The sequence below is a fragment of the Mytilus californianus genome, unplaced genomic scaffold (genome assembly GCF_021869535.1).
Source record: "Mytilus californianus isolate M0D057914Y unplaced genomic scaffold, xbMytCali1.0.p SCAF_9, whole genome shotgun sequence".
Classification (NCBI taxonomy): Eukaryota; Metazoa; Mollusca; class Bivalvia; order Mytilida; family Mytilidae; genus Mytilus; species Mytilus californianus.
In genome coordinates, this window is record NW_026262745.1 from 44,875,177 (window position 1) to 44,902,935 (window position 27,759).

A 27,759-nucleotide genomic window follows, 5' to 3' on the forward strand; every position below is an offset into this window, starting at 1 on the left:
CGTGAATACCAATTTGGAACACGATGTGTGATTTTGTTTAAAAATATCAAAGCGAGCAGTAACTTTGTCTAGCAAATATTTTTTTACTATGCCTCTCTTTATCTCTTTTCCTTTACAATAACTATTACCCTTTTCGTCGATCATTCTCTATGTAGTATAATTTTCTCTAATCGGTTATTTTTTTTTCACTATGCCACTCTATCTCCGTTCCTTTACAGTGTCTGTACCCTGTCGTTCTAATCCGTATAAAGATAGGGACATTAGACATAGAAGGAGCTTTCTTATCGTCAATAAATAAACATTTGATACTGACTATAAGTGCTGCATTACTTTATACTGCATGTTTGCCAATCGTCAAAAGCTTGCATTTGCGTGAAGATTTTTTTTTTCAAAAGAAGGGTCCAGAATCATGACAAAACAGTATATGTATTTCACAAATTTTTTTAAAGATCATGTTTATAAAACTTTTAAACTGATTATCAGCAAAAATAGTGGATAATATTATTATCAGAACATCATTCATTTGGAATTATAATTTCAAACGCACACAAGATAAATAACGTCGAACACAAATATATGTGGTTCAATAAATGTTACCTGTGCACGTCGGGTACCTCAATTAAGAAGCCATGCATGAACCTGTATAATATATTGTGTAATAGGAATTTTTAGTCGACAGGATGTCACTGGAATAACCAAGGACGTGTATCTAATATACGTCCTTGGGATAACTAACTGAATGTGTCGCTCTGACACGACATCTATCAATAATTCTGACATACCTATTATCAATTCGGGAGGAAGCTAAATATATATATATATAATAAGATAACGTAAATAAAATTTAAAAAAGATAAAAAAATATACATTCAAGTTTTTTCCAAACATACCAGATAGGGTCACACATTTAACTGTAAAGTGTCTATATAAGTGACTGTTCCGAATTGATCCCGTATCAATTTGATATAGTTAAAAAACTTTTTTTGATAAAAAATTGAGATGTCCAATATTTCGATATTTACATTTCTATAACCTGGGAATATTATACTATATCAACATATTTTGTATTAGCTAAAACCTCTTCCTAACATTGCCCCCCGTCAATATCCGTTAAATATCATAATTTAAAAAATTATCTTGACTAAATACGGAGCTATTCTTTATATAAACCAATGCACTTTATATAAAAGAGGCATACTAATGAATCTTTTGTAAATCAGTGATTGTTACAAGAACACTGCATTTGTCTTTCTTTTAATTGAAACTTTTCTTCCTCATCAAATCTATATTTTATTGAATCAACGAGATCTTATCATATAAGGATTTGATAACTATAGCTATCAGAACTGCTAGCTTATTTTGTTATTAAAAAAAGTATAATTACCATCAAATCTCCCTCGAAACAAGATTGTTCAAAATGGTCTTCACACATCAACTTGTGCTTGCTATAGATCATAACTATTTTCTTTTTTTGTGGGTTTGGGAAAACTATTTAGACTTTTGTCATAACCTTGTCGGACAGAACAACCGTACGCTTGATAAGTCATTTTCACAATGGGTGATCATCTACGGTAATCCCCGATTGACGATGGGAGTTTTTAACGCACGGTCGGTAAATCCCTGATTCATTTTGGTCTTTGTGGTTTATAGACATCACGTGACTTTTTAGATCGAACATGCCGACAAGATGGCGATATGTCGAGAACTGATAGTGAATTTCAAAAATCGATTTTGATCTCTTTTCATAGAGAATAAAAGTTTTTTATTTATGAACATGTGTTTTTTTATGCTTAAAGAACAAAATATCAATTTTTCATTTTTTTGCGGAGTTTCCCTTTAATAAAGTAACATGTATGCTCGTTATGCCAATAATTTGTACACAGAATTATGTTGTGGTTGTTGAATGTTGATGTCATGGTACACAATGGATTTTAAAAAAATACATAGATTCGAAACCGGAATAGTTTAACCAGAAAAAATACCTTTTTTAATAAGATAGTGGCACAAAATGTCGTTGTTAAACCGGCAATAAATTATACCCTAAACATTTTTATGTGGTATACCTATACATTGAAACATTGAAAATATAGGTGTATGTGTTAACAGATTACGATACAGAATATGTTCAATTCATTGTTGAAGGCCATACATGTATCTTTAGTTACTTGTATACAGATGTCATTTTGTCTCAGGTTGTTTATTAACTTATATTTCGTATTTGTTATCAAGACGTAATGAGTAAACGGAAGTAACGATAATTACTACAGAACAATTAAACAAGGGATCAAGAAAAGCAAACAATTTGAAAATGTTGTAGTTTTACAATAAAATGTAAATCATACAATAATTATAAACGCATGTAAAATTGTTAAGCACACACATGCAGAACACATCCCAACTTAACATTGAATTATGGGAAATGACTTAATAAAACAAAAATCCTATAAGGCCGTACTTAAGCGTATTAGACAGGCATAAATTTTCGCATGGCGAAACAAACTGCAAAAATATTTAAGAAAAGAACACAGATTTGAGGCCGTATCTTTTAAACGAGCATAAATTTGTGAATGACGTCACGATTGAAAACAAATTTGAAAATAGGACACAGATTTGAGGCCGTATCTTTTTTAACGGACATAGATTAGCGATTGACGTCACGATGGGGCACAGATTTGAGAAACGGACACAGATTTGAGGCCGTACACAGATCTGAGGTTTACATATATTTAAAATTCAAAGGCGTTTTATGTTTCAGAAAATTAATGACTTAACTGGATTTTGCTGTGTAAACACAGCCATTTTAGCCAAAAGGTCCACATAAACCTAATTGAATTTATACGGAAGCCATAAAAGGACAAATAAAAAATAAGATTAAACCGAGATCTCGGTTTCCCAATCCGTGATCTCGGATTCCCAAAATGTAATCTCGGATTACTAATCAGTGATTTCGGTTTCCAATCTGTGATCTTGGTTTTTTATCCGTGATTTCGGAATCCTAAAATTCGTCAAAAAGCAAGATTCAAAATAAAAATGAAGATACAAGAAGACATTTTTAAAGATTTGTTCGCATGCAGCATGTGTAGGGAAACACCTTGCCTGTTGAATTTTCAAGATAAATAACGAAACATGTTTCAATTTCAAAATTTCACAATCGGTCAAGTTTCAAGGGTAGAAAATTGTCCCTTTTGGTATCTTTCGCCTCTCTTTTATCTCACCTTATTTCTTAAGTCTTTTAAAAACGTGTTGATTTCAACTTTCCCATTTCGTAAATAGTAAAATTTAAAGCTATTTTCCTTAGAATTACACAACATATTTGTAAATATCAGCCAAAGAAAATTTTCAAAAACACGATAGTTTTAGATAAAAGACGGAAAAGACTTCATTATCTGCATTTTTGATAAAATTTATATTTTCTAATCTTCAACTAAGGGAAGTAATTTAACCAAAAGAGCGGAAGTCACGTGGTTCAAATCCTATGCATGAATAATGTACCTAGGATTTTGCCATATGAGGTTCGATAAGGCTCCAATATGGCCCCCTATTTCTAGCTAAAATTTCAAATACGGATATGTTGACCATAACCATAATAAATCATAGCTAAGACAACGACTAGGAAGGAAATAAGTCTATTTGTTGAAAATTTACGAATCAGCGTTCTTTTCACGACGTCACAAATAGCACGACTTTTCATTTGCCTTAAATGAAATTGTCATGTGTTTTAATGAGCGGAAACATACAACACATATTTATAGGATATTACATTAGATATAGGATTTACTGGAAAAAATACTATAGAAGATAATGCAAATGTTAAAAAAAGGAAAATTGCGTACTTATTTTAAATTTAAAAACATCTTCAAAAGTGAAGCATATTTATGTCAAGTTAATAAATTTCAGTATCGAAAAAGCTTAACTCAATTTAGAATCAGTGCTCATCAGTTAGCTATTGAGAAAGGTAGATATAAAAAAATCGAAAAAGATAAAAGATTTTGTGGGCAGTGTGAAAATATGCAGGTTGAAGACGAGTTTCATTTTTTAATGGAATGCACTGCATATGAAAAGGAACGGAATTTTATTCTTAATGAAGCATGCATTCAATGTAAAAACACCCTTTTATTTCAAAGTATGAATAATTTATTTGGCTAATGTCATGCGAGTCTGAAAATGTTAATATGTCAGTGTCAAGATTTATAAGTACTTGTTTTGAGATAAGAGAAAGTTTGCATTCCGGTAACTAACTAAATATACATGTAGTAGTGCTGTTACAGTAGTTTATTTATTCTTATGTATTAGAGAAGGTTAATATTCTATTTTATTTATTTTCAAACACCATCTGGTATGGAGTATAGTTATTTAATCATTTATTTTTTATGTAACATATCTAAAAAATTACTGTATAATTAATACAGTAACTATATATATATATATATGTATATGCGCATGCTCGGAAACGGGCCCTTTAATTGGATTCAATAAATATTCTTATTCTTCTTCTTATTCTTATTCTTATTTCGACAAAGATAAATCTTTTTGACATTAATTTGCTATATGAAATTACATATTTGACTTGAACACTGAGCTCTATGTTTCCTAGACCGAATGTGGTTGAAATCCAGAAGATTAGGTCAATTATATGATTTGCCAATTTTGGGTGTAAATGTCTTCGCTTCATAAGAAAATCCTGACAATAATATTCCTATTTCATTTTCAAATATATCAATTCATTAACTTGAAACATTTTTTATCTTGAAACTATGGACTTAACATTTAGAATAGGGCCCTTACCGTATATACTCTTTTAGTATCTTGTTCCTTAATTGTATTGTAAGCTGTCCTTGATTTATTAATGTAAGTGTTTGAATCTCCTCCGTTATGTTTTTTAGACTTAATTAATAAATTGCCCATATCGACCTACTGTGATATTTTTATTTATTTGTTATGCTACGTTTCGTGCTACATGATCTGATGTCTTACAGTTTCAACGGGCATTGTATAACATGCACTCCAATATTGAAACTAGAGAAGAAATTATGTTATCAAGAAGAACAAGCGATTTAGTTTTGATATTGGGATGCATGTTTGGTTTGTTATTCCAAATATTTCTAAAAAAAAAAAAAGAAAAAAAAAAGAGGTGTGTATGTCCAGAACTAATTCCGTAAACCAAATTATTTCGCGAATACTTTATTTCGCGTTAAGTTCTCCCTAGCCCAATTCGCAGCGATTTAATTCTGCGATTTTCAAATTAACTTGAAATAGATAATAGAAAACATGCAAGCTTTACATATTCGCGACAATTGATATTCGCGTAATTTATCTACTCGCGTTAGTCGTGAAAATTAGTTGGTTTACTGTAATTTCTATTTCATTTCATTGCATCTTTAGCAATAGCGGGGTTGTATAGTAATCATTTTGTACGTCCGCCGTCACATTTTATCTGCAACTGTCCTAATCTTGAAAAAGTATTGCCATGTAACCGGCATTGTTGAGCTATTTTCTTTTGGATTAAGTATGTTTATCAAACTTTGCTGTCGTTTTTTTTACTTGAGTTTTTGAGTGTGTGTGTTGGTACCGTGTGACTCTTCTTTGGCATAAATTGTTGTTCAATTATGTAGGCAAATGTTATAATCTTGAGATAAAAACACAGCAAATTGAAAACAATTCAATCATAACTGATGAAATTCAGAATTTTTAATTGCGGTCATAAACAAAAACTAGATCAAGAAAAAGTTCATGTACATACAACAAATTTGTTAATATGAATAATTATTATGCTTTGGGTTTTTTAAATAGGTCATCGTGTTAATATGTTTGTTGCATTTTATAAGCAGTGGTTTGACAGTTTTGCTTTTTTGTTAGGATTAAAAGATCAAACAAAAGTTAAACATTTTACATACTACAGATTTTTATGCTCTACTTTTACGTTTGATCAAAACAATTTGTAGGAAAGAACTTCTAAAATGTATACGCAGTTATCATTTATAACGTACAGCATGCTTTGATTTCATTTGATATGACTTTTTGCATGAAACCGACTCGTTTCAGTTGAACAAAAAAGGACAAACAAATGCCCAAATATTGTAGTCACATGACTTCCATTGTTGTCTTTAGAAATAGGTTCAAATCGGGGTCAGCTAACCGACTGATGTTTTATATTTTTGCTTTGATCTTCATAAATTTACAGAATCTCGTGTATCTGTATTATCAAAGCTGACAGGCCTATTCGAGTATGAAAGATAAAGGTTCGAATTTTCATTTATTCATTTATAATGGACCCAAACACTTGACATTGAATTTTGAGGTTAGGATTCCAAGATAAAACAAAAACTACATTTAGAAATGAAAAGGACATGTACATGCATCAAATTTGCAATCAACGATTAATGCCTTTTTTTATAATCTTCACGTTTTTGGTTTTTTTTTGGTTTTTGCTTCTTTAGGCTGTGAATGGACAGTCCTGTATTTGTTCCTTTTGAAAGTTAAAAAAAAATACAAGTAAGTGTAGTAAAAATTACGGTTATTGTTTTCACTGTTCAATCCATTAGCTCGAATTATAAAATAGCGAAATACAAAATCTATGATTACTATTTTTTTAGATTTGTTATCACGAATCAAATATGTGATAGCGAATCATAATTCTATGAAACAAATTATAAAACTCGTGATAACGATTTTAATCTGTCAAAACGTTTTCTATTAAATTAATGATTTCAAATTCAAATTATATTTCTGTGAGTCATAAATGTGATTCTGTTTTGCCAGTCAGTTATTAAGAAACCCTATTTAACATGGTTGGTTGTTTTTGTGTTCAATTAGACCTTGGATTTCGTCACCGTTTGGGCTAGGTTTTTGTGATCTTATCCAAGGATGAAACTACATGATTAAATTTACCTGTTAAAATTCTACATTTTGGTCGATTTAATACAACAATGTTGTACTATCGTCATGCGTTAAGAATAAAATTGAGAATGGAAATGGGGAATGTGTCAAAGAGACAACAACCCGACCATAGAGCAAACAACAGCCGAAGGCCACCAATGGGTCTTCAATGCAGCGAGAAACTCCCGCACCCGGAGGCGTCCTTCAGCTGGCCCCTAAACAAATATGTATACTAGTTCAGTGATAATGGACGTCATACTAAACTCCAAATTATACACAAGAAACTAAAATTAAAAATGATACAAGACTAACAAAGGCCAGAGGCTCCTAACTTGGGACAGGCGCAAAAATGCGGCGGGGTTAAACATGTTTTTTGAGATCTCAACCCTCCCCCTATACCTCTAGCCAATGTAGAAAAAAAAACGTACAACAGTACGCACAGTAAAACTCAGTTTAAGAGAAGTCCGAGTCCGATGTCAGAATAGGAAACAAAAGAAAATAAACAAAATGACAATAATACATAATTGAACAAAGGACTACTAGCAGTTACTGACATGCCAGCTCCAGACCTCAATTAAACTGATTGAAAGATTATGTCTTCATCATATGAAAATCAAGTACAATCCCTCCCGTTAGGGGTTTAGTATCATACCATCATAAAATATATGAGAAGAACATAACCCGTATCATGCCTGCCAACAACTTTTTTTTTTTTTTTTTTTTTTTTTTTTTTTTTTTTTTTAAATAAATGTGTTTAATTCCGATGCAAAGACCCTATAAGTGAATCAATATTAATCCCAAAATATGGAATCTTTAATGACCTGACAACAGTATCGTAACTATATCCCTTCTTAATAAGTCTGTTTAAAGGTTTTGTTAGCTTTTGAGGTGAATACTGACATTTTTGTGCTTTGTAAAGAATATTACCATAAAAGATTGGATGTGAAATACCCGAACGTATAAGATGTCTGCATGTTGAGTTATATTTACGAATGATGTCCTTATACCGATGATAAAATTTAGTAAATGTTTTGACTAGTTTATGATATCGAAAACCCTGGTGTAATAATTTTTCAGTAATACATAAATTTCTCTCGCTAAAATCTAATACGTTGTTACATACACGAGCGAATCGTACATGTTGAGATATATAAACACCATAAGATAAGGGAACGTCACCATCTAAAAATGGATAATTAACGATAGGAAATGAAAAATCATCTCTTTTATCATAGATTTTTGTATGAAGCTTCCCGTTCATGATATAGATATCAAGATCAAGGAAAGGACAGTAGTCATTGTTAGTATTAGCTTTATTTAAAGTAAGTTCAACAGGATAAATTTCTTTAGTATACATACTGAAGTCGTCATTATTGAGAGCCAATATATCATCCAAATATCTAAAAGTATTGTTAAATTTTTGTATCAGATGTTGTTTCGATGGGTCTTTGCTGATTTTAATCATAAATTGTAACTCATAACAATACAAAAACAGGTCCGCAATAAGTGGTGCACAGTTAGTCCCCATTGGAATTCCGATAACTTGACGATATACGGAATCTCCAAAGCGAACAAAAATGTTATCAAGTAAAAATTCAAGGGCAGATATAGTATCAAAGCATGTCCAATTGACATAGCTCTTTTGTTTGTTGCTACTAAAAAATGACCTAAAAGAGTTTGAACATATGTATTGGCATTCCGACTTTTGAAATGCCCATTTAATTAGGTGTGTGAATTTTTTCTTAATAAGAGTATGAGGCAAAGTGGTATATAGGGTAGAAAAATCAAAACTTTGAACAGATTCAAAATCACCAATATATGCATGCAATTTATCAAGTACTTCAAACGAGTTTTTGACACTCCAAAAGTAGTTGATTCCACTATTTTCGAAGGCCTTATTTGAACAATTTATTATCAGGTTTTTGATTGCACCAAGTGTACTAGTAAGTAGAATAGACAATTTAGTAGTGGAACAATGACTTGAAGACGAAATAAATCTGTATTTGTAAGGTGATTTGTGTAGCTTCGGAAGCCAGTACATAGTTGGGACTTTCATTGTATTTGGTTCTGCTTGTAAAGAAGTAGCTAATAGTTTACAGATTATTACAGATATCGTTTTCTGAAAATGAAGAAGACTAGTACTGACTTTGTCGGATGAATTAGTACAATACAAGAGGGATTCATAAGATCATATGTTTTTAAAATACAAGCATAACAGTTGTTTATATTCATTTATCCTTGATATATTAAAATAGCCCATTTGCAATTCGATTACCATTTAATCTTCTTAAGCAATCAAATATTTCAACCTGAGAGAATTGGTGATAAAAGCATCCTAGAAGTAATGAGAACTCTTGCGTTATTGAAATTCACAAAAGCTTTAAAATATTTATAGCATATCTTCAATCACTGATAGTTTACGATATAAGATTCATTATAAATGCATACATGACTTGACATAAGTGCATGGTTTACAGTTTTATACTACAGCAATCAAGAGATTTTATTTCGTTTCTTTTACCTGTTCTCTCTATCATGTGATCGTTGAAAATATGTAGACAAAGATTTTTACGTATTCTCGAATAACAGATGAAAACAAATAGTTGAGATGTTTATTTTTTTTTCTTGTGGGTTCAAGGGCATGCGATTATAAAAGGTATGCGTAACACAAGAGTGCTCATCTTTTAAGCATTTTGATCGGAAAATAATAGACAAAAATACTCCTGAAGTCTATAACCCAAAACCACACGACATAATTATTTGTGAAAAACCGTAGCAATTTATTAAACTGGTGTATTTTCTCAGTTAAGACATACTTTTCCTTAACAGAGTATGCTTAATATAACAAATTTTAAATGATATTCAAGTGTATAAGTTTGAGCTACATTTTAAACGACATTGAACTTTGGCTCTTTTACTTTGATATGTTGATATGTATCTCATATCTATAGAGCCTTTTTCTTTTAAATCTGGTATTAAATCTGTATATAGCAGAATTGTGCAATAATGTAGATAGCGTAGGTATAACGGTTGCACTCTTGTAATTGACTGCTCCATAGGCTTACATGCAAAACAGTTGATCTTTGTAAAATAAAATGGTACATAGATAAAAATGTCATGTATATATCATGTATGTATTAATGTGAAATTGTGATTTAATGGGAAAAAAAGTGCCTCATGCCACGAAGAATAAGAAACTAAGAAACCCTGAAGTCAAAACAATTTTTTCTACTTTCTGTTTGCTGTTTTTACTAGGCCACACCACTTCTAGAAAACATGATATCCTTCCACTTTCCTGGTTTGGTATCCCAAAAAGATGTATTATTTATTTTAAATCTGAATATATGTTTCATGTCAGCATAAAATTTTAATCAAACAGAAAAAAACAGTCCAGAAAAAAATTCAGAAGAAAATGGACTATTTTATTTCCCTCCATGTTTTGACATGCACCGCAAACTGGAGTTGTAGTACAAGACTGGTACCTAACATCGTATTCAAAAAGGGTATTTATGAACATGATAATTGTTTTAAATGTGATTCATTGCTATTTTCTTTTTGACAGAATGTAGCTTGATATCCAAATTCGACATAACTGTATGTCCAGAATATACTGTTCGTAATGTCTACTTCAACTTTGATCAAAATATAAAACATGAGTTTTACGGGGAAATAAAGACAACAGCAACTGGATTTACTTTATCCTCAATGCTTGGAGGTAATTAATTGTCATAAGAATTGAAATCTTCTTTAGGTCAACTTTGTTTCAATATAAGAAACGTCAACTCTCCTTTTTGTCTGTCATACCATTATTACAACTTCCAAAGCAAAGACGTAGGTCCTTGGCTCTGCGATCTTTTCTTCGTGATTTTCGTGTTTACGAAGTGCAGTATTTTCTCGGTAGATGACCGATAGTATTGAGTTAAGTTCTTTTTCTTGACTAATTTAAGTTGTGCGTTTTCCTTTTACATTTTGTCATCCTACAGATCGAGGTAAAATAGGCATATTAGTGGCCAGATGGAGTAAATGAAACGGAGAAAATTGGCAAAAAATTAAGAATTGAGAAAAAATAACCAAAAATATAAGAATAAAGAATAAAATGGTGTTACAAATATAAATGAAGAGAATAAAGGGCAACAATTAAGAATACAGAAAAACAAGTTAAAATGATAAAGAGAAACCTAATGATAGAACCCCCGGGTCCCAAAATCAAGACCATAACATATGTGAGACGCGTAACAAGTCAGGAAATTTGGGAATGGCTTTTTGTATAGATACGAATACATACTTTCCGAAAAGGTATCATGCAATGTAATTGAAGTCCTACTCGTGACCAAAATACTGGTTTTCAGTAAGGAAATCGCAAAACGACCAATCATAATTCACTATTGGTAAAATATGTGTAAGTCTCACCTCAGAACAGGTATGACTAGACCCAAATAATTTCCGTCACATCCTTGGTGAAGTTAACTTGGATAATGTCAAAATGGATCGACGTCATAGAAAACCCTTAAATGATCAACGTTTCATACATGTTGCTGTACTATCTTTAGGTTTATTGGTGTATTAGGGCCAATCCATATGTGTTTGTCAACGTTTGATAAAATATTAAAAAGCTACGTGTATATCATATTGTTGTAGCTATTGAATATATACAGCTAGTGTATTTCTTTAACATAGCATTTGAGTTCCTTGACGTCTCCGGTATTCTTAAAGATAAACTCTTCATCAACTTCATATTCTGCGTTTTTAAACCTGCGAATTATCTCAAATTCAAAGTTTTCAAATATTTTCTGAGATGCAAGAGCAGACCCTTCTCCATGAAAATAAACAGGAGTTGATCCCATTTCTTTAGCGAACGCTAGAACCGCCTTAAATACAGTGGTTGCTAATCCTTTGCCCCTATGCTGTATATGGGTACAGAGGAAAGCAAGATTTACAGATTTGTTACATTTAAACCGTTTATATACGTTCATGTCCTCCTGTTTATAGTTCAGATATCCCGCTGCCAGACCAAATTTCTTATTGGCTAAATTTACTTCCGGCATTCCATTATACTCTAAGACAAATCCCAAGCTTGCAATAATTTCATTAGTTTGGTTGTGAATTCAAATAACAGAAAGATTATCCGACAAAAATTCCAATAAGAACTGCCTCGCATCTTCATCATATTCAACACCAACGGATTTACATAACGTGTCGTCAGGAATAAAGTTTTCTCCAAGGAACTTGACTAAATCCTCCGCACGTGACCCGCAAGACAACTCAATGTGCGCGTCTTTTATTTCTGTTGATTTGTTGATTCTCTCAAGAACCTAAAAAGAAATACATTGTAAAATGGAATTAAATTCTATGATCACAGTATCTTATTTTATCTTGTTTATACAGCCTTGATATTAATACCTTTAGGTGCCGACTGTTCATTGTGTGGGTGGTGGTCATGGTTTTTTTCTCTTCACAAACAATTTTTTTCTCAACTTGAACAAACAAATACATAGACAGGATAAACTGTTTTATAACATACAGAATCAATGTTTTTTTCTTATTTCCAATATAAAAAAGATATTTTTATAATCTATAGCAAACGATTTTTTAAAGAAATTAAAAATTAAATAATTTATTTTAAAAAAAATAATTTTCCCACCCACTTCAAACAATTTGAATGTTCAATGAGGGTCTGGATGGGGGGGTCCTTCATTACTGTATTCCTTAACTTTTTATGCCATTTTTCTCTATTCTTTATACTTTTTGTCCATTATTCACTATTCTTTATATTTTTTCACCTCATTATTCTCTATTCTTTATTTTTTTTTGTCCATTTTTCTCTATTCTTTATATTTTTTGCCCGTTATTCTCTATTCTGTAAACCCCCATCCAAACCCTCTTCCATGCCTTATCAAGCAACTATTGACAATCAGATACAATTATCAATATTGTTCGTTTTCTTTTGATGCTATTTTTAGCAAGTATTTGAATTTGTGCATGGATGTGTTGGTGAAAAAGATAATAATAAGGCTACACATTGGTTAATTGTTTCGTTGGAGATTTTCGTTCCAACTGTTTAAAGAAAAATATAACCGAAACGTGTCTGCATTTTTTAAGAGAACATTATTGACGATATCCTTTTTTATTTAGCACTGAGTGGATCAGTATCAGAAACTCAACTCAAATCAAGCTCGATAAACTTTTTCGTCTAACTCAAATTTCCAATTGTTACCACACCTATGTTTTTCGACATATGGCCATGCAGCTCAGTCCATCTAAAGACATTAATATTACTATCAAATATGTCTTAAATCATGTTTAATATTCTACACTAGTATCTAAAAATACCTTCTACCAATCATAATAACCCAGTTTCACACACATGACTCCCATTACCGCAGCACCGTGTGTGTATTTACCAACTGCTAAAAAACGACATGTACGATGCTGAACAGAACTTAAGCATCAGGGTTTTCCGTATCTCATTTAGCAGCACCACACATACTTTTCGGGCTTAAAAAGGAATTGAACATCAACAGACAATCGAGAGCTTATACCAGGTATGTTTGAGATAAAAAAAAAAAACAGGGAAAGCCAAACATTCAAATACATGCAAAATCATATGGTAGCAGTAAGAAAAAAAGACCAAAAACAGAACAGAAAGAAGTCTGATATCAACTTTAAAGTGCCCGGGGGAATTGCAACTTTAGTTTTAATATATTTACATTATTCATTAACTGAAAATGTATATGCGAAATGCATTATTAAATCGTGCCAGTACGTACGTCATTAACTTGTTCCTTTAAAGAAATACGTCCCGGGGTAGCAAAAAGTTGGTTGATTTAATACAGTTTTATATCTTTCTTTCATTTTGGTCTCTTTATCCTGTTATTTCATTTCAAAATCACAATGTCCTTTTAACACATGTTTAATAATTTACTTTTAATGCATACGATACAGTTTTGATTCAACGGTTTGATTTTTTGACGAGAATTTCCATACAAGCTAATTTTAACTTAGTTAATTTAAATACGAAATAAAAACATATACCTGCATGTGCTGCTTTTAGATATATTTTGGGTCGAAATTTTAGACGGTTTTTGGACATTTCTAACCTTGGACAGACATACCTAACTTTTTCGTTTCAAAAGATAAACACAAGCGGATGTTTGTATAACCATTTGGAATACCTTATTTTCATAGGCATTCGTCACCATTTTTCGGAAATTATTCATTTTTATTAGATTTTCATGATTTTAGAAAAAAAACAGCACTTTTTGCTGTATTTTTTTATCTTATTTAAAAACAATTCACCGGTGATTTATTAATAAGAATTGGTACAAATAATCTTCGTACATAATCAATATATGTGTATAGAGAAAGACTTTTTAAGGCTATTTCAGAATTTGCGACACTTGACCAGACATTTTGCGACAGTAGAACTATTAACGTCATACAACAATCACTTTTGCATTTGTTGCTCAGGCACTTTCTCTTGTGATGTCAAAATTTTACGAGAAAGTATGTGATGTCCAGCAATGGCGAACAAATAGCGATAAGAATGTATTTTTCATAACACATCACCTCCACATTCAACTGTTGAACCAACATATTTGTCTGATAAAACCAATGTCATAGAACTTTTGACATACAATAAAACTGATTCTGAAAACAAAACCTATTTGTAAGATTATGATGATGCCCAACATATACCTCTTCTAATTCCTTTCTTGGTTTCAGACAGGTTTTCCAAGCGTCACTGTGTGCCATTTTGGAAAGTACGGTTAGGTAAAAAAAAAATTATTTAGTCACACAACACTAACCCTATACCTTTTTTGCTAATAATAGGCATTAAATTGTGATTTAATCGGTTGAATCTGATAATATCTAAATAAAGCAACATATGAATGAATGGAAGATTTGATCCTACATTTGAAGTAACCTTGAATATTATCAACTACAAACAAATAGATTTTTCAAGTGTCATTGCACTACCAAGACATGCACTAATAATTCAGGAACATAAAGTATCAACATACAAATCTCTATTTATTAAAGAAGAAAATTTATATATATATATATATATATATAACTATTAGTCGAAATGTATATATAGAGTTATCACATCCAACGTCATAGTACACAAGTTGCATCATGCATTCAACCTGAAACCAAATTTAAAAAAATGCTTAAATACACATTTGTCAAAATCTTATAACTGATGTTTTGTTTTATTTCTCCACATCTTTAGAACAATTTGACAATAGTGCATGCCTTCTATGCATTGTGTAAGACATTGATGTATTTGACATATTTTAATTGCTCATTTTTTAAAGTCGACTTTTTGTGGACGTCGCATAAGACGTTTCCATAACATTAACTTCTTATCTGTTTAAATATAATTTGACCCGTTTAGTACATTTGGGTATATTAAAAGACGTGCAAAAAGACAACTAATAAGAATATTAATTGTTTAGTTTCTAATCAAACCTCGAAGATGTCTTTCGCTTTTTAGGCAACACCGGAAAGGATGAGGAAAGGCAATATTCCACTAACGAAGGCTATATTTTTTATAGCCTAGTTGGTCGAGTGGTCTATAGGGCGATGGACCAAGTTGTTAAGATAAAAAAAAGAAAGGGGGCGCTGGACACAGTACATGCAGTGTTGCCTCGATGTCACAGAAGCAGGGGTTTGAATCCAGCTGAGTGAAGAAAAAAAATGTGCTTATGCTGTAGGCGAAATTTGAGACGAAGTACTACTAGTATATACATGTATATATATTTTTTTTTATTGAATTTTTAAAACCCCTCTTAAACTATGACGTACAAGAGCGAAACGAGTTTTCATTTATAAGCCTTAAAGCAAAATTTAATCATTTTGCAAAAAACAGAAGATGTTAAAGTGGAATGATTGATGTAAGGGGGACACTTAAGCGAGCCACAGTGAGCTACATCACCATTGAATTACTTTCCCTGATGGTCGTCGACACCTCCAAGGATATATTCCGGAGTCTAGTCTACACAAACAAATGAGGATTGTGTAGGGTGGTTGTATGCAGCGGAAACTAAGTATTCATGATACTCCACTCGCCATCCGGAATATCAGACATTTTTTCCAGTTATCATTATGGTTGATGTTGAGTGCAGGGATCGACATAACGCGTATGACCACATCTTCATCCATGAAATTAGAAGCAAAACAATTAAACGAATCGTATTCAGTCCCGTACATTCGTCCAAATTTTGTTCCAGTTTCTCGAAGTTTGGGTCTGGTGGTTAGCACACATATTCCGCACCCGAACCACTCTCGCTGTAATGACCCCCACCTGCAAAACTTAAAGCAGGAAATTCTTTTAATTTTGAAAATAAAATAATACGTAAAATTTTAAAATAATCCTTTTTGTAATTCAATCCGATATGAATGTTTCAAATTATCAATATATATTTTATCCGCAATCAAAGACGTGCTTTGTAGTTATTGTGAAACTTCTTATCCAGGGGCGTTTGGAATCTAATGGTAAAGTTGAAACCATCCCTTCGAAATTTGTACGGATGCCATAGTAGTTTTTATATAAAATATCTGTGTCACAGATGACCATACATATGTTCCAATTGTCATATCAACACGACGGGTGCAACTTTAGAGCTGCAACTCGTTACCCTTTTGGATTTTAATGGGGTTCGGGTAGCTATGTTTTTAATTGTCAGGGTTGAGTTTTGTAGACTGTTGCTTGTCTTTTCGTCGTTTTCATTTTGACAATAGTATAATTGTATGTTTCTTTTCAATTTATGATTTTATATTGTACCATTAGAATCTTCTTTACAGCTTGTAGCTAAAAATTAAATTATATACCAGAATAGGCTTGTTCAGTTCTGTTGTTATTTGGACATCTTGATCTTCCCCATCTTATGTATGTACTTCCGATGTCTGAAAAAAATGCAAATGACCAATTACAGATGAACTGGGGGGACAACTCCGTATAAAACTTAAAAATACTCTGAAAATTTATTAATGATAAAATAGGTTTTACATTATGAACAGCCACTGGACGTTAAGCAGCCAAAAATCAACCAATCAGTACGCTGATTTTGTCCGTAAGCTGTCTAGATAGTATATACCGTGTATCGTATATAATCACTAGAAATTTCTTAGAAACCAGTGCATATCTCTTTTCCTTTTAAGCATTTCAAACGTCTTTGGTTCATTTTTTCAACTATGAATATAAATATCAATCCTATGTAACATTGCCCGTCTTTCTCTTCAACTTTTTATTGTGCATTTCAATCTCCTTTTTCTTTCACTTTGTAAAGGCTACTAAATTGAAGGGAGGGTAATGAGATAACAGACTGTAAATACAGTCTCCCACATGAAGAAGATAGTATGTTACATATATAAAGGGACACAAATGTTGCCTAACTATAGACCACTAAAACGTTGTTCTTCAAGGCTTCTTTAACGCTTAAAGAGCGTGGAATTTTGCTTACTCGAGACATAGGATTCACACTCTCCTCCCATCGTATGTTATTTTACGCGGTAATTTGTACTGTACTTTCAGAGTGGCTATATAAAACTGAAGTCTGTGCTGGCATTCAAAGGTAGTGTTTAATAAATCAAATGCAAATACGAATACAAAATGTAAATATGCAAACACGCATAAAGAAACAATGTTATGTTCAACAATATGTCATATTAAAACTGAACACCACAATCACCTATAAAGTTAAAAATAATTTTCTGAAAATTAAAAAAAAAAGGCAAACAACATTTCACTAAAGTTGTAAGTTAAGACATGTCAAGAAAAAACATTTCAACATACATACATATGAAATACAAATAATGATCCTAATTGGGTGGGCAGGAGGGATAAAAACGTGGTTTCTTTCAAAATTTAGATCAATATTATGTGCTAAACTTATCTCTTTTAAGAAAGATCTAAAGTGGTGAATCTAAAACATGGAGTACGCCCCGAACAAATTAAACAAAATGACTAGCCATTTTTAACCAATTTGTACTGTACTTTCAGAGTGGCTATATAAAACTGAAGTCTGTGCTGGCATTCAAAGGTGGTGTTTAATAAATCAAATGCAAATACGCATACAAAATGTAAATATGCAAACACGCATAAAGAAACAATGTTATGTTCAACAATATGTCATATTAAAACTGAACACCACAATCACCAAGGCAACGCAATGCCAAGCACAGAAATCAGAAAAAAATTGATGACAAAAATATGGAAGTTTATCAGTTGGAAAGTTTGCAAAAAAGTCCCATTTTGCTTGAGATGTAATAAAGTTTGTCAGTAGAGTGTTTGATGTAGCCCCTGTAGCAAGAGGAAGCCCAATTGCCTATTGTACAAATTTCCGAGTCTGTGCATCCAGCAGCTGATGCACAAGTTGCACCTACTCTACGCAAGCTATGAAACAAGTATTGTGAAGTATCCATTCCGCAACACACTAAGAGTTTGTGAATAATTTTGTCTATGTCTGACTTTGAAAAGGCACAGATCTTTCCCTTACTATCACTTAGACCAAAAGCGGGTTCTTCTGGTAGTGCAGGCAATATTTTTACCATTCTAGAATAAGCCAGTACCGGACATAGAACACAATCCTCAACTCTTTTAAGAGGAATCTGGTGAATACTTTTGTGTTTTTGACTAGTTTTTGACCACTGTATATCGATAATTAATCTGGTTAACTGCTCCTTAGGGTTAAACGTTGTCCTTGAATTGTTAGCGAATTGTGATTTTCTAAGCATAGCATAAAAGCTTATCATAATAACAGCCCACAACACAGCATCCTGTACACTTGTCATATCTAGGACTTCAAACATACGGTTCAGATGATATGGTTCAAATGGTAATTTTGTATTTGGAACATTTGTTTAAGGTTGTCAATACCTGACAAGGTTAGCCTGAGCGAAGGTGAATTAAATTCCTCAGGATCAAAATTTAACAGAATGGCCCAAGTTTTAACACCTGATAAGTAGTTTCTAACGGATCCACTACTCTTAAAATTATCTGACAAAAAACACACATATCCGCAGAGTGTCTCTTGATCAACAGGAAATGCTGATCTAAAAAACTTTTCACAAAACAAAAGGTATTTATTAAGCTGAGTCCTCAAATTTTTAAAAGTTCCCGGTCTGAAAGCTGCTTTTAAAACTGTTCTTGCTTTCCGACGAAGTGATAGCCATTCATCTGATCCGGTTTCTGAAATTAAATTGAAAAGTCTAACTTAAATAAGTTATCCGACACTTCAATATCTAACATATAATTGTCATCTAAAACAGTCGACAGTTTTGCATAAGGTTTTTCAAAAGGAGGGACGAAAGATACCAGAGAGACAGTCAAACTCATAGATCGAAAACAAACTGACAACGTCATGGCCAAAAATAAAAAGACAAACAGACAAATAATAGTACAGATGACACAACATAGAAAACTAAAGACTAAGCAACACGAACCCCACCAAAAACTGGGGGTGATCTCAGGTGCTCCGGAAGGGTAAGTAGATCCTGCTCCACATGTGGCACCCGTCGTGTTGCTTATGTTATTACAAATCCGGTAAATAGTCTAATTCGGTAAGTCACATTCGTGAAAAGGGAAGGATATTGTAGTTACGACATAAGGAACATATCCGATATCATCTGTGAAACGGTTATTCCATAACGGTCAACACTGATGTTCAACGTGACAATATATCTGCTGCTCGATTGTTTATTCCTTGAATATGAATCGCTTTGATCTGAATGTTATATTGAGCACAAATTAACCAAATGTTTCTTGCACTGCTAAGCATGATTTTATCACGACATCTACCTGTATTAAGTAGAATAACTGAAGATGAATTGTCACAATGCAACACAATACGTTTATTTTGCAGTCTTTTACCCCACACTTTAAAACTGATCAGGACAGCCAGAAGTTCATATACACTAATATGGTGACCTGACCAAGATGTATGTATATCACAATGAAAGTACTCAGTGATGCAACTATTATAAAAAATACCACCTATTCCTGATAAAGTCGCATCAGTTTGTATCAATTGATCCGGTTTGGTCCAGATATGCTCTGGAATTGTGGTCTTTCCGTTGAACCTTGTCATGAATTTTAAAAACCATTTCAAGTCTTTTTTGGCTTCGCCATTCAAATTAACGTGATGACCTTTGCGTGATACAGTTCTGAGTAGAGCAAGCAAGCGTGCAATGAATAACCTTGCAGATCTAATACAATCAGCTATGTAGGACAATTTTCCAATAATTGATTCAAGCTTTTTTCTTGTGATAGTTTTCTTAGTCAATAATTTCTCAATAACTCCTTTTATTTCACCTAATTTGTCAGTGGGAATAGAAATTGTCATGTTTACAGTGTCAAATTGTTTTCCAAGACATATCATATTTGTGTCAGGTGCACAACACTTTTGCTCCGCGACTTTAAAACCAAGATCATCAATTAAAGTTTTAAGAATGTGAAAACCATTCCCGGCAAATTCTGTCGTTTCGGCTGAACCTATATCGTCAATGTAATTAACACCATTGTAACCCATGTTTCTGTACATGTACATTATAGCATTTGTGGTCCTTTGTGCTGCCATAACCCCTGTACGCAAGCCGAAGGGAATTTTAGTGTCAAAGTATAACTTGTGATTCCAGACTAGTCCTAACAAATGATAATCATAAGGATCAACTGGTAACCAACGGTAACATCTCTTTATGTCCACTTTGTACAATAGACAGTTGGGACCCTTTTCGTTTATAAGCTGTACTAAGTGATCAGTGGCAGGGTAATGTAATGTGAATGGGTCACCCATGTAAGTATGTTTTGGTATCCCATCATTTACTGAAGTACCTATTGGAAAGGACAAATCCATAATAGTCCTTCTCTCTATCGTATCTTTTTTGGGAACAGAAGACAAAGGTGAGGTAGCTAAAGGAACTTGAAAAGGGTTGACCTTGAAAGGGCCAACTAGAGCATTATATGATAACTCTTTTTTGATATATTCATCTATGTGCTCACTAAAAAACAATGCAGACTTGTGATTTCTAACAATAGTCTCTGGAAATTCATGTTTACTATAGCCAACAGGCCAACCAAATTCTAAAAATTCTACAATTTTATAATCATAATAACCATTTAACAATTTTCTCCATATAGGAATGTTCATTGTTGAAGGAACAGGTATTTGTGATCCAAGATAATTTGGAACACCTGATTTAAAAACAATATCATGAAGAACAACAGGATTTTGACACACCTGATTATTATTAATATCATAATTAACATTATTTTCTACCTGTGTATAGTCATTTTTAATATTTCTACATGTATGGTCTACACTATCAATAACAGTACTTTTAAAACATGTATCAACATTTGATCCGCTTTGATATTTTGAAGGTGTAATTAAAGGTTTTGGTTTTAAATCAATTTCATTATCAATTTTATCATGGCTATCAATAACATAACTATGTGTACAAGAATTGTCAGTTTGTGTTGATACATCAATAGTTTTAGCTGAAATACCACATACTTTTCCTAGTCATCTGTGTGCAGGAAAGCCATGTTGCCAATTTTGGACATAGCCGTCTGAACCTCGACCTCGACCTGCATTACCCTGGAACTGTTTTTGACTTTGACAATCTTTTGCAGCGTGATTCAATATAGTTTTTCGTTTAATCCAGCATGAACTACAGAAATGTTCCTCTAATAAACCAAGAGTATTTTTGTGTAATTCTTTTTTGCTGCATGAGCCTTTGTTGTAAGCTGAACAATAAAACCTTGGATGTGACTGATGCAAGCGACGTGCTTTGCAAAAGTCAAAATTGTCATTCAATGAAGCACGACCAGTTTCTATTTCTCGAAGTACATCTTTGTGAAATGCAAGCACATCAGACCATATAAATTGTTCACTATAAAACATTAGCTGTGTCAGATGTTCAGCACGTTTGTCTCTATATTCGGCGGGTTCAATGTTATGTATAATGTAATTTTCTCCTCTGACAAGAGCAGGCATACTTAAGGACATGAATTCGATATCGTCACTCCCAGCAAACTCATGAGGCCATGCAATATGAAAAAAAGCCTTATCACTAGATTATCTAGATGAACCAGATTTTGAAAGGTTTTTATTCTTTTTGAGTTTGAACTTGGGATAGTTAAGTGTTTTTAATGTTTGTGTGAAATGAATCTCACCTTCTGATTCTGTATCACTATCTGAATCGTCAGACATGAATAATTTGCTCACTAATCCTTTCTGTTTTTCTGTTATTTTCTGTTTCAAGTCTTCGTCTTTTCTCAAGGATTCTAAATCAATTTTGTTAGTTTGGTCATGTTTTTGTTTCAGGTTCAAATCCGTTTGCTTAAGTTTCTTTTTCAAAGTTTTGTTCTTTTCAACTAGTTCACGCAATTTAATTTCTTCTAAAAGTTTTTCATTCTCTTGCTCTAGAGCTGACAAAGTCTCGTCAAGGCTTTGTTTTGGGGTTTGGGCTACATTACCCGCAATGACTTCCAGCGCGCCATTTTCACTTCTAGCGGGGGGGGGGGGGGAGAAAGATTTTCTGAAGACATAGCATTAGCACCCTGTCCCTGATTACGTGTATCAAAAGCAAAGTCATACGAAATGTTATTTGGTCCTCTATGATCAGCAACTTGATCCCACAAAAGCTACAAATCCTTTGGGACATAAAAACGTGGTTTCTTTCAAAATTTAGATCAATATTATGTGCTAAACTTATCTCTTTTAAGAAAGATCTAAAGTGGTGAATCTAAAACATGGAGTACGCCCCGAACAAATTAAACAAAATGACTAGCCATTTTTAACCAATTACCAACGAGAAAAGGTTAAGAACGAAATCTTCCATATTCGGTGTTTCTGGGTGCATCGGTGGCCATGTAGTCTAAGTAGTCTAACTACTGTATGACTAGCCTGTTAACACTGAGGTTGTGAGTTCGGATCCAGCACGTGGCAGATGCGCTCGACTCCAATCTTATGACTGAGATTGTCAGTTTTCTAACCGAAGGTCGGTGGGCACTCCGGCTTCATCTACCAATAAAAACTGAATATTTTTACCAACAAAATATCACAATACTGTTAAAAGTGGCGTTAAACGCCAATCAATCAATGAATCAATTAATCTTGCCAATTCTAAATGTATGTATTTTCATGAAGTTTGAGTAAGAGTAAATTTGGAAAATATATGAGAAGTAATTGTACTGTCATGACTTATTATTTTCAACTTTGCTCAATTTTTATAACATATCACTCTTTTTGATAGATTGTGTTTATCCTGTAACAGACCTTTCTACTAATAAATACAAGTGTAGAGATAACACGAAGCAATAAACATAGTGTATATGTTTATAGTCTCCTGGTATCCTGCTTCCGTTGTGAGCGAACGGATATGTTCAAATTACTGTTTCCGTCACAGTTCAATTTGGGGTCCTCGTCGCGATTTCATTCATTAGACAAAAACAAATGTATTAATTTTGTACTCGATACGAAACAGGAGAGCCTCGCTTTTCTCTCTGTTTCTAAAGCTTGTACAAATGAATAATTTTCCTACAATGTAAGAATATTGTATATGTAATGTATCAATACAATAAAATTGTTATGTATTTAACTTATACTTACTTTGTTGAGTTTGGAGTGCTGTCTCAAGCTGAAAGATTTGTTGTTTTTGTTGTTGGTTTTCTGTTGTCAGTTGCTTCACAGTAGCGTCCAATGTAGCCATCATACTTTCAAGATAGTTGATTCTGGTGGCTGTCACATCAGGAATGTTTAGAAGAAGTCTTATGGACTTGCCATTAGCAGACAGATCACATTTCGAAAATAATTTAGAAATAAATAAAAGAGTAAGTAATACGCCCATTTCTAGGATGAAAGTCAAAATCCAAGTACTCGCAAAGCGTTAAAGTATTCGTACCGGCCGACAAAGCAGCCAACAATGTGGTGTTTGTATGACGTAGATACTACACGGAAGTCCTTAAGAATGAAATTATACATTCAACTACATTCAAGGCCGTACGCTCCACAGAGAGTCATAGATTCGATTCAATATTTTATTAAAGTCTCACCACTTGTATAACATTATACATTCCAATATACATATAAAACATTGCGTATAACATAAAATATTGAAAAACATGTATAAAACATATAGTATATTAAAACTAACAGTAAAATATCATTAGCTTAAATACTAAAACATATACAAGCGCCATTCTATTAAGAATTATGAGAGACTATTAAATGATTAATTATATACAATATTTAACATAATTTTAAAACTATATATATCTAAGATTTAAAATACATCATCAGCTATATACAAATAAGAAATTTGTTCTTCTACATAAAATATTAAAGCAGGTTTTAGCAACTACCTGACATAGTTCTTCATTTCTGAATAAAAATATAAACTTTTCGTCATTAGACAAGTTATAAAATTGATCATTATGTTTTACTGCTTCACTATACAATCTATTTCGAAGGTCTGCATATAAAGGACACAAAGTAAATACATGTTTTTCGTCTTCAATTTCATTTTTACACATAAAACAAGATCTTTCATTTATTGGTTAATTCTCATATCGTCCTGTTTCTATTTTAAGTGGAGCAACACCACACCTAAATTTTGCATAAGCACTTTTAAATCTAATAGACATATTTTGTTTTAAATATAACTCTGTACAATATTGTGATTTATATAGCTTATAAGTACGAAGCTTGTTACCATTACCCTGTGACAAAATTTTCTTTTGCCATTCTGCAATATATTTATTAAATAAAACGTTTTCAAGTTGTAGAACAATATTTTTATGCAGCACACTATCAATACTAGTATACAAATCAAAATTACAATCTTTAAGTTTTTTCATGACTCTATTACACCAGTTTTTCTTATTATTCACAGCATTTTTATGTGACCATTTGAAAACTTTATAATTTATTCTGTTATTGGTCATGACACTACATCTTGCCCAGTGCCTAAAGATACATGTCCATTGTTTTACACTAGGTGGTCTCCAGCCCATGTCCCCATTAATAGCATCATTTGGCGTATACTTGCCAACACCCATAAAGAACCTGATAGCTCTGTTCTGGACAGCGTTTATACAAGAAAATGAACGAGTGCCCCAAATGGATGCACCGTAGCTTATGACTGACCAGACCAGAGTATCAAATAATGTTGTAAGGGTACTGTGCTGGAAACCACCATGTGCTTTACTTTTAACAATCAATAAACTTAGAGCTCGACTTGCCGACCTTGCTACAGCTTTAGCCATCTCATTATAATCGAGATATTCTGTCAACAGTAGACCCAGATATTGGTAACAAGATACTATTTGTACTGTATTATTATTTAACAAAAAAGATTTAGATGTTTGTTGAACCGAAGGGTTCCTAAAATGGATAACTTTAGTTTTATCTAAGTTCACATTCATACAATTGGTAACACACCAACTACTTAATACATCTAATAGAGTCTGTAAATTATTTTCATTTTCAGCAATGAATACAATGTCATCAGCATATAAAAGTATACCAACTTTTTCACCATCAATGTCTACACCAATGTCTAGTGCTTTTATTACATCAATTAGTACATGAACATGTCACTACCACAGCTCAGATTAAGGCCTCCTCTAGATCTGAACATTTGAAGGTCCCCACTGTGTATTGGTTACCTAAACTACACAAAAAAAAACGTAAAATATCGTTTCATCTCGGACTCTAGTAAGTGTTCTACTACTAATCTTTCGGTGCTTTTAACGAGTTCCTGAACTACTATCAAAGAACTTATTATCAATTTCTGTAATAAAACATATGAAAATAGTGAAATTAACCATTTTTGGAGTGTAAAAAAATTCTTTGGATGTTTTAGATAAATTACGTGCTTTTGATTGTCCTTTTGATTCGGTTGACAGTTTTGACTTTTCCACTCTTTATATTACACTACCACACAATCTTAGCAAACAAAAGTTTTCCTGTTTAATTAAATGGTCGTTTGATAAATCTTCAACTCATACAAAGCCTTTTTCTCAAATGAGAAAGGTGAATGTGCTATATATACTTACTGGAGGTTTGATGAGATGATTACAGCCGTAAATCTACTGCTTGACAACATTTATGTACGTTTCGGCAATAAAGTTTGTAGGTATTCCTACGGGCACCAATTGTGCGCATCTAATAGCAGACCTGTTCCTATACTGTTATGATTCACAGTGTATGGCCAAACTCAGTAAAGAACCGTCTATATTCCAATTAATTGATAAATTCAACAATACTTTTTTTTCGTTAAATAATCAAGAATTCTCTTACTATACTGCTGAAATCTAACCAAAGGAACTTAGTTTAAATAATTCAAATATTAACAGCAATAACTGTCCTTTCCTAGATTCAGATATTTCAGTGTTACACCAGAAACAATACACAAAAAATTACGACAAAAGCGATGATTTTTCTTTCCCTATTGTTAATTTTCATTTTTTGGACGGTGATGTTCCTTTGGCACCGTCTTACGGTGTTTATATATCCCAAGTCGTTCGCTATGCTTGTGTCTGTAGTGACGTTTTGGATTTCAATGAGCGTAATTTATGTATTAACTAGTAAATTATTAAGTCAGGGATTTCGTTACCACAAATCACTTAAAACCTTTACTAAATTCTTTCTTGGATACAAAGATTTGGTTCGCAAGTTTGGCTGTACCTGTAAAAAAACTTTTTTCAAACGGAAAAGCACATCCTGAATTTCACGGTAATGTGGTTAACCGAGCCCGGAAATTTAGATACGATCCGGTAAACTTATCAATCCTTTAAATAAACATATGAAAGGTTTCCATTTTAACACTGTAATTAAATCTTTGAATATTGCTTATATTGGTATAAATATTGATTTTGTTATCAGTAAATTAAAACCGTACTAAATATTATTGTTATACACATATGTTCTTCCACTGTACTACATTCTGTCAATACCTATATTTTGGCATTGCACAAGGTCATGTTTTTCTCTGACTGTTAGTGACGTCTTTACACTAAATCCATTGGATGTTGGTTGTGTACCGATTGTTATTTTAGTCTTAGATACATGATTTTTTTGCAGTAGTTGTTATTGGCTTTGAACTACCTGTCAGTAACTGCGAGTACTCTCAGATTTGTACTTAGTGTCTTTTTTGTTGTTAGGGATGAAGGATGTTATATAGATACAATGGATAAGAGTTGATTCTTGAAAAAGAAACCATGAGCCCGGAGGGCGAAGGGTTTGTTTTTCATGAATCAACGCTTATCCATTGTATCTATAACTTAAACTATTGTGTTAATGTCTTTTCAAAATGAAAGCCTTTTCTTAATTAGCAGGTCTTGTAAGTGAGTTTAAATAACCATGTTATCGTGTCCAACGATGCATCAATAAATCTAAGATCACAATTAATTGGTTAAAAAAATACAAATATAACACAACACGTCTGCCTTTAAAGATCTTTATATTATCAGGCATCTGAATATTATCCGTTTTTACGAAATAAGACTTATTCGAACTTATTACTAATTGAATTGAGAATAGAAATGGGGAATGTGTTAAAGAGACAACAACCCGACCAAAGAGCATAATTATATGAAGTATATATAATGAGTATGTTACCGAAATTTCTAGCAAGAAGTATAATTCTAGACGCATCACGATTTTCTCGCATAGGAATTTGCGAATAACTATTTCTTAAATTATGTAGTAAAACAGATGAAATCATACTATATTTATTAAACACAAATGGAAAAATAGAATGTAATCATTTTCGTTTCAAATATGTGATATAGCCAATAATAATCCAAAAATACACGGTAAAACTCGCTATTATTACAAAAATATCCACAACAACATTCAAAACAAGAAACCCCCC

General features: G+C 32.5%; 1 long non-coding RNA gene across 1 annotated transcript in view; it reads right to left on the reverse strand.

Annotated features, from left to right (window-relative positions):
• Window positions 1–14,636, reverse strand: part of LOC127716115 (uncharacterized) — a 39,786-nt gene extending 25,150 nt beyond the window's left edge. Inside the window, exons 1-2 of the long non-coding RNA XR_007988763.1 lie at window positions 14,572–14,636; window positions 11,287–12,188 (exon numbers count right to left, since the gene is read on the reverse strand). This is a non-coding gene — a long non-coding RNA (uncharacterized LOC127716115). The remainder of the gene's footprint in view (window positions 1–11,286; window positions 12,189–14,571) is intronic.
• Between the last annotated feature and the right edge of the window lie 13,123 nt (window positions 14,637–27,759).